This window comes from Pezoporus flaviventris, unplaced genomic scaffold (genome assembly GCF_033815535.1).
Source record: "Pezoporus flaviventris isolate CSIRO_AGI_PZ_B2104156 unplaced genomic scaffold, CSIRO_AGI_Pfla_v1 ptg000002l, whole genome shotgun sequence".
NCBI lineage: Eukaryota > Metazoa > Chordata > Aves > Psittaciformes > Psittacidae > Pezoporus > Pezoporus flaviventris.
The window spans coordinates 62,797,957-62,803,956 of record NW_026892550.1 but is presented as its reverse complement, the minus strand read 5'-3'; positions in this window follow the sequence as shown (position 1 = coordinate 62,803,956).

Genomic DNA, 6,000 nt, shown 5'->3' with positions numbered 1-6,000 from the left:
CAGAACCAAATGCTACTTTGGTCCAGCAGGTGTTACTGCTGTTTGCATTATTCCTATGCCTAGAAGCCTTGTCATATCTCTAACTAAGGCATCACTGGCCTACCTGCAGTTCAAATGACGGTGAGTCACAGAGGTCTAAATAGCGAATCTAGATAGTCAGTCCAGGTGGACTTCATTGCCACTGCATCAGTGTAACACAAGGTAAAATTTTGCCTGTGAGTGGAAGCAGCTGCTTTAGTGGAGGTTGGGTCAGGTAGTTGTTCCTATTCCTTCTCCATTGCAAGTAGAGAAGGTACCTAGAGCTAAGGGAAGGTGCAATTGAATGTTTTATTCACTCCAGAGCTCAGAGTGCAGTTTTGCTGCCCAGTTCCTCAAAAAGATGTTTCTCCTCTGGCATTTTCCCCAGATTTGAACTGTCCCTTGTGAAGTACTGACCAGCAGGGGTTTGCCCTGTGTGTAAATGCATTGCCAGTGTGCACACCAAAGTGTGTGCAATCAGTGGTAATAAGGGTATTTATTTTTATGCCTTCTGCTGTGAATCAGTGTCTGATACAGTGTTAATTTTTTATGTGAAGAGAACTAGACAGTGTTACCATTCACTCTGCTAATAAGTAATTCTTTCACCCAAAGCAAAGATGCTCTTTCTTGGAAAGAAAAAGAGTTGATGCAACTAGAAGTTGCTATGAGCTTCAGTCCATAAGCACTCTGTAACATACCATAAACAGCTTATTATATGGCATGTGATACAGCTTACTGCTCTCTTTAGAGAAAGATTATAGCTAACGAGATAACCTTGAGGAGCACTTCAGACTTTGATTACTGTTTGGGAAAATTAGTGATGACAGATACCTTACTTTCATGGTACTAAATCAAAAGCTACTGTGGTGGTGTTGAGGCTCAGAGTACAACTAGCATGACATGGGATGAGTGAGATTCAAAGGCCATGTGAGGGACTGTCTGCTTTTGCTTCCTGTTCTCATTGGGTTTGATGGATCCAACCTGAAAACTTCACCTTATGATGAAAGATATTCTTTCTGGGAAAGAAAAAGAAGACTCGATGCAACTCGAAGTTAGTATAAGCAAAGCTGCCTTAGAGCACTTCCAGGCATCCACAGCCTCTGCAGAAGACAGCTCTGTGTCACAGGTCAGCTTCTATTATCAACTTGCCTCCTAGGTCCTATATGTCACTGTAGACCCCAGGGTGCAGGGAATTCCATGGGGCAGACAGAGGAGTCGTGAAATTCATATGCAAAGGCAGCATGACCTCTGTTTACCCTGCATGAGCAGACAGGCTAAGTAGTTGCCACTGCCTTACTTCTGTACAGAAGGATCTATAAATGGTAAAAAGCAATGCAGTACAATGCATAAAGCTACTACTGTTAGTACTATGTGCTGCAATAGTACTAGCATGTGCTTGTTTCAGTATCATTTGGTATTGTGCACACTTACAATTTTGATTACTCTATGGTATATTCACCACCTCCAAGGAAACATCACTACAGGGGTATTTACCTCCTCTCCCACAAGTTGCACTGCTTCATCAGCAGTAGCAGGTCTTGATGTCTGTAATAATATGCCCACAAAAGCTTTGCAAACCTTTATTAATTGCTTCAGTGCATGAGAAAAACATAAATAAAGAGTATTGATTATTTTAGTCTTCTAAGGTCATTATATCTGCGGATACTGAAAATGCTTTTAAGCCCAGGGGGTTATGCAAGGCAAAGCTCCTTCTGTAATGGTCTGGAAGATTACTGGAATATAGTTATGGATATACTCACACATGCACCTTGGTAGTGTTCCACACAATTGTGGTGACTTATAAATCAAAGTGGTGTCCGCTTTTCTGGCTCTCTTAGAAAGCTGCTGATGGTGTTTTGTGTTGTTTGCCAAAGCTATGTTGCTGATTCCTGTGACATGCAGACCTTCCCTGATGTGGGAGGTCTGCCTGGGTCGATGATGGTTTAGGCAAACTACCAGCATAAGAAGCTGCACTGTGATTGTATCATATGTATGCATAGCCCTGTGCGCTGCAGAAAGGCATGCCACACTACTTAGTGTTTATCAGTCCCCTATCTGTGGGCAAGCTAGGAGAGCTGTTCTTCTTATCTTACCAAGCCCAAGTTTCTGGAGCTGAAGGTCACAAATTCCAACAAGCTAGATCACAACATGGTGTGACCCTGTGTTCGTGTCTGTGGCCTCTTTCCAATGACATCTCCTGTTTAAACTGAATTCCTGTCAGCGTATATATACTGGCTTGAAGTGAAAAACATTTTCATCTCACATAGGAAAGATATATACACTGACTGAAGCATTGCATGGTTACTTGCTGCTTCCCATTTACTGTGCTTTCCACCTTTTCCATGCCAGTTACATCGCAGCAATAGAGATACATTCATTTAACAACTGTCATATACATTTATTATGACTGCAGCTGTTGACAGTTATGCAACTGGGATGAAATGCATCCCCATAAAAAGCACTAGGATGAGGCCTGCTACCACACAGAGCCTGCCTAAATCCTCAAATTAGACTCAGGTACACCATGCAACAAACAGGAGTCTAAGTGAATGACTGTGAACTTGTGTATTTCAACCACGCTCTATAATATTTTTAATGTATGATCCACCTACCCCAAGCAATTTCACTTCCCCATCTCTGGTGCTGTCTAGGCACTTTGACTAGGAAACAGCAAAGGCAGCATGTTTCCCGTTTTGCTGGTTTTCCTCAGAGAAACTGAGGAAATTGCATTTTTTAAAAGCGGAGTTACGGCTTGTTTAGACCAAATGCTAACTTTGTACCATGATATGGTCTCTTATTTAAACTTAAACTTTCTTTTTATGCAGCTTTGAAGAACATGTCACACACTTTCCTCCCTCAGTTTAATACAGTGCAAAATTACTTCAATTCCCACTAGCTTCAGCAAGTTGTAGGGCATTCCTATGCTGAGATTTTGGCAGGGGCTTTGTGGAAACAGCAGCGCAGATGTATGATCATGTAAAGGCAGATTTATAGTTGCACATGAACTTTTGGGGGTTTTAGCTTCATAATCATAATGTGCCTTTGAATTCAGGCTTTTTAGAGTGTTTTAAGTGGAATAGAGATGTATCTCTTTCAGTTGCTTATGCAAATGTAAAGCTGGCACAAGTTAGCATCTGCCACTGGTATGACTGGGCAAGTGTGCCTGCTGTTTGTATGCACATAGTGCCCCAGTCCTGCAGGGCACACTGTACTTCCCCAAAATAGCTCACCTTATACGAGTCAAAGTCTGCCCATCTGGAGAAGTGCGACACAGCAGAATGTATCTCTGTGCTGGAGTAAATCTTTAATTAGGTTTGGAAAGGTCAAATACAAGATTCAGCAACACTCTTAAAGTCAACAAAGCTGACCCTTAGCACTGGATCTTATTTTTACATGTTGGCTGAGGTTTTTCCCAAAAGCAGTGCTATTCTAAGCATTTGAAAATCAGAGACCACATTGTTATTGATTATTGTTTGCATGCTTGTAGCAACAAGGACTGACTCTCTACTGAGCTGGACAAACACAGGCAGTGTGAGAACAGGCATGGGAAAACTTGGCAGTTGCTTATGGCAAGAGGTTTATCTGGATGCAAAACAGACATGTTTTTGTGGCATGTTTTCCCTCTACCACGTCTGTAACACTGTAATGAGCACTGCTGTCATATTAAATTCCTGCTGCGAGCCAGAAAGGGTCAAAGCAGAAGAGTTTCTGACACCATCCCCCCAGTGCTGTGCCTGCCAGAAGATGTAGCACGTATGAGCTCCCAGGACTCTGCCCCAAGGCTCCGTATGCTAACACCTCTCCTATCTCCCTGGGATAGAATTGAAACTGGCTTTAATGCCTGAGAAGTCCTGGAGTTAGATCATTACACAGGGCAGAAAGACACTCCCCATGTTGAAAAACTTACAATCTAAGACAAAAAAAAAAACCAAAAAACCAAAAACCCAAGGGCAATACAGGCTATGCATTCTCCTTCAGCTTACAGCGCTATTTACTTTTCCCCATCCTTACTTTTATTTTTTGTTTTTTACCTCGTCTTTGTCTTTGCTTGACTAATAACATCATCCACTTGCCCTACAGTAAATACATCTTCCTTACTTGCATGCAGTGTGGTTTTGTGAACGGTGTATCTAGATTGCTACAGAATAAAGTTAAAGCAAAATCGCTGTTGCCCATTAAGTATCAATACTCTTAAATCAGTTTCTTTCGTGCTTTCATACTCTGGTTTTGTTAAATATTTAAGTTGTTGTGTTCTTATTAAGATTAGAGGATGTTGCAACTAATCAAAATAAGCTATTGCAACAACTTTGACATTACTAGTCAGGAGCAGTTCACATTTCATAAACCTGTTTTATGGGAGCCTGTAATTATACGTTCATTAAACCTGTATGAGCTACTCACGGTTTGTATGCTTTTCAATTTTCAGCCAGAAAATTCTAAGTGTAGAAGCTACATAATTTCAAAGGGAAGAATGTGCTATATTGAACTAAGATACTGTGTTACACTGAAAGAGATTAACTATATGCCCAGGACAGAACAACCTCTTCTTGCAGATGAAACCTTTAGTAACTAAAATTTTGCCATTTTGCAGTAAAGAGCCTGATTCCTCTCCAGAGATGGAGATGTATAACCACTGACAGACATAACAGTGATCAAGGTCATACAATACAACTGAGGCTGCAGTACTCCTCACTTTATCATGCAAAGTGATCTCAAGTAATTTTTAACCTTTGGTTAGGCTGTAGATCAGTCTTTTATCAAGCCTGCACATGCGGGTAATAAAACAGACTTTAGCTTATTATCACTGTTACTCTATCTGGCTTTGCTCAATCAGATGTGTTGAGCACTTCTCAAATGGGATTAAGCACCTTATTTTTTACTGCTGTAAACTCACCAACAGCTCAGCCAGGAAGAGAGAAAAGGCACTATTGTATGTGACAAGGTGCCTTCATCCTGTGGTGCACCAGGAAGGGATGCTGCAAGTGTTGGGAAAGGCCCACTGAAGCTGCTCATTTCTTGGAAGAGTCTTGGTACTGTGGAGCAAAAGCTGTGGTCACACTGCCAAAAATTAATAAAGAAAAGAAAAAATATTCATTTTCTCTTGAAGTCTGTGGCTGTCCAAAAGTTTGAAAGCTTGTGGGCTTATTTTGTGCTAATTGTTCTGTCTCTCTGCCCAAGCTGCCTGCAGAAAGAAGTCTCTGACCTACAGCTTTTTTCATCATAATGCTTGAGTATTTCTAATTTGCTGTCTGTAGGAGGCCAAGGATTAGCACAGAATTTAATGCTGTGGACTCAGATCTTCCTGCTATGTTACTATGATATTACAGACTAGGTGACTAATATTTCATACATGTAATAGCAGATGTTACACACACGTCATAACAGCCATGTTATTCTCATGGAAAGGCTCACAAGAAGTTAAAATTTGAGGGGCAAGATGATAGCTTTCACAGAGTGAGCTGACTGTGCACACAGTTGCTTGGAACAACAGGATGGCTATAGACAGGGTCATTGCACTTCATTTTTGTACACCTGTATCCAGCCCTGCTATATACCTGTCCCCTTCACTGTCCTACCACTGTCCTCCCACAGTTCACAACACCCCTCTCTCACAGCTAGAGAGTGAAACCTCTTTCTTCCTCTCCAGAGGAGAGTGGGCAAAGGTGTTGCATTCATTTCACACTCCCGGCAAGTCACAGCCTCTTGACGGGTCACTCAGTGTTGGAATTGTGTGCCTGATCAAGTAAGTGACAGTTTTAATTATTGTGCTGGATGACCTAGACTTTGTGGACAAGGTGGTGGCCTGATCTGTGAACCGGGGTTTTGTTTACCTCAACCTCTACCTTGGGTTTCAGTCCCTCCAATGAGATGTGAAAAGGTGTTAGCCAGAGGAGAGAGTCCCTTCCAACCCACAACAATGTTTCCTGGCTTCCTGAAACTTCCCATTGAGCCTCCACAGCCACCTATCCCATTCTCAGCATG